Source organism: Benincasa hispida, unplaced genomic scaffold (assembly GCF_009727055.1).
Source record: "Benincasa hispida cultivar B227 unplaced genomic scaffold, ASM972705v1 Contig207, whole genome shotgun sequence".
Classification (NCBI taxonomy): Eukaryota; Viridiplantae; Streptophyta; class Magnoliopsida; order Cucurbitales; family Cucurbitaceae; genus Benincasa; species Benincasa hispida.
In genome coordinates this window covers 293,490-296,862 of record NW_024064645.1, presented here as the reverse complement: position 1 = coordinate 296,862, position 3,373 = coordinate 293,490, and positions in this window count along the sequence as shown.

Below are 3,373 nucleotides of genomic sequence, written 5' to 3'. Positions count from 1 at the left end.
TTGAAACTTGAAAGGCTTTCTTCGTAATTTTTCTTTTGGGAAAGGAACTACTTTGTCCCTTGTATTGACTGGCTGTTCTGGAAAGAGGCAGAGGTAGCAGGGATGAGTGGAATATGGTTTTAGGGAGAAATTTTTTCTCACAGAAATTCACGTCACTTCAAATTTATTAATATAAAAGTAATTGTTTTGCCAAGTCTCTGGTGAGATTGTGAACTCTTCTGATCTTCAAGATCTTCTTACTTATTGCTTCAGCAATCTGTCAATCTTCTTAGGGCTACATCGCCTCCAATTACGATTTTATTGGATGTGCAATGAATTTAGTGTGGGGTCTTTAGATCTAGTCATTTTCTCATATTATTGCTCCAATTTCCTCAACTATATTGTTCTTGTTTGATCCGAAGAACATTTATAGTTAGTTTACCACTCCTCAAGGTTCTTTCAAGGTGAATTTTCACGCGGTAGTACTTAACAGTGTTGTAGGAATCAGTGTCATTGTTTGTGTCTCCAATGGTAATGTTATACTTGTTATGGAACACCATTATCTTTTGACGGGATCATTGACATTGTTGAGGTCATTTTCCTATATGAGGTTTTTCTAAAGCTCTTGAAGTTGGTTTATTTTAGTTTTTGGTGATCTGGTTAAAAACCACCTTTCATGAACATATTCTGTTTTGTTTAATGATTTGTTGGTTTCTTAAGGGTTTTTTTTTCTCCCTGTCTTCATTTTTTGTGCTAAAACGAAGAATGGTTTGCAATGTTCATAATTAATATCATATATGTCACATTAGAATTAAGTCTTTTTTTTTTTTTGTTAAACGATGGTAACAAAGAAACAAAACAAATTTAAGGAACAAAACTTAAAAAAAACAGGTGATTTGTGAAGCTTTGAAAAGTCAACGCTTATATCAAGTGTGAGTATTGTCGGAAATTTAGAGTTTTAACGCCTAAAAGTGTGTATATGTAGGACAGAAAAGTTAGGTTGGTATTTACAAATCTCTTCAAAGAAAAACAAAAGATAGGAGTTACACCTCATCCACCTAATTCTTATCCTTAAAAAATAATAATAATAAATAATAATAATAATAATAATACCTTATGAATGTATTCACATTATGAACAATATGTGTGAGATACCAAAACAGATCTGATTAATACAGCAATCTTGTTGAGGTGTGTGGTCTCTATATTTGTAGCTATCTTTTTTTCCCCTCAATTCTTTATGACTCCGACCCAATGGGTTTACATTTTTAAAGCATGTTTTTTTCCCTTTAAATATATGTATTGGTTTATCATGTTTACATCTTATATTGGAAAAATTACTTTTTTGTCTCTATATCGTAGATCTAGTTTTTATTTGGTCTTTAGGTTTTAAAATGTTACAAATTTAGTTCTTAAATATTGAGTTTGGTTTTAATTTAGTTCCTAAATTTCAAAATGTTACATTTTTATCATTGAGATTTGAGTTTTATTTTAATTGGATCCATAAGTTTCAAAATTTTACATTTTTAATTTCAATTTTTCATTAAATATTTACTTCCAATTATTGACGTCAATGTCTCTTAATTAATTTTAAGTAATTATGAACTGAAATTTTAAATTTAATTTTAAACGTGATGAAAAATAGTGAAATTTAATTAATTATAATTATATATTTATTTTAAATTTATTAACATACATTAACACTAAATATAGAAAATTGATATTTAGTGAAAAATCGAGGTTAAAAGTGTGATTGAAATCGAAATCCAGGGACCAAATTGGAACAAAAACAAATGTCAATGATAAAATTGTAACATTTTGAAACATGTGGACTAAATTAAAACCAAACTCAAAATTTAAGGATTAAATTTGTAACATTTTGAAACGTATAGACTAAATAGAACTACACTCAAAAATTAGCGACCAAAATGGTTTTATTTTTCCTATTTTAAATTTAGGCTCATTTATTTAAGAACTCTCTTATATTTTAAAATTTTATAAATATGTCATTTGTATCCAAGAATGGTAAAATTAGTTTGATGATGAACTTTCATGTGGAGAAATTCTACAATAAGGGGGGAAAATCTACCAACTTCTTAAAATTTAGAGGAAGAAATATTCATTCTCCTTGCTGGAGTAGCATGCTTCTTTAAATCTCTATTAATTTCGCTCCCTCCGGTAATCATATCATTTTTAAAAATTGTGTTTGTTTTCTTTATCAATTTTTTAGTAATATTTTCATGGTAAATATTTGAATTCTAAGTCAAATTCTATAAATAAAACTCATTTTTTAGGCCCCTTTGGATAATCTTTTTGTTTTTGGATTTTGATTTTTGAAAATCAAGTTTTTTTCTCCCATTTTCTTACAATGATTTGTATCATTTTTAAGTATTTGAGATGAAATTTTAATCAAATTCTAAAAGCAAAAACAACATTTAATTTTTTTTTTTTTTTTTAGTTTTCAAATTTTGGATTGGGTTTTGAAAATATAGGTAAAAGGCAAATTGTAAAGTAAATAAGAATTTTACTTTTTAAACCTTTTTTTTTTTTTTTGGGATTGGGTTTTGAAAATATAGGTAAAAGGCAAATTGTAAAGTAAATAAGAATTTTACTTTTTAAACCTTTTTTTTTTTTTTTGGGATTGGGTTTTGAAAATATAGGTAAAAGGCAAATTGTAAAGTAAATAAGAATTTTACTTTTTAAACCTTTTTTTTTTTTTTTGGGATTGGGTTTTGAAAATATAGGTAAAAGGCAGGTTGTAGAGTAACTAAGAATTTTAGAGGTAGAACGAGTGTTTGTAGGCCTAATTTTCAAAAACTAAATATCAAAAACCAAATTGTTACTAAATAGGGCCTTAGTTTTCAAAACATGATTTGAATTTTAAAAACACTCGAAAATGTAGATACAATAAAATAAATAAACGAATGGGTAAGAATAATGTTGGTAGATTTAATTTTTTTAAAAAAAATAACAAATGGGCCTTTATTATTATTATAATTATTACAAGTAAAACAATAATACTTTGAGATTAGAGGTTCCATCCTCCACCATATATATAATAAAAAAAAATTGAAAATAGAAAATTGGAGCTTCAACCTGAAAAGAGAGTCTATGTTAATTAGGCTAACAAAAAAAAGTTACTCAATAATTAAACGGAGATAATATTATTATAAATACAAACTAAAAGATTCCATGTATTAATGGAATAAAAATTAAAATATTAAAAACAAGTTAACCCTCTTTTACCTTCTACTTTCACATTCTATCTCTGTTTACAACTATCTTGTAAGTGAATATTCACTTTAATTTAATTACATGCAGAAGAAAATCAAATTTACCAAATATTTTTTAAAAAAGCGTCTAATAAATTTATAAATTTTAAAAAGTGTTTAGT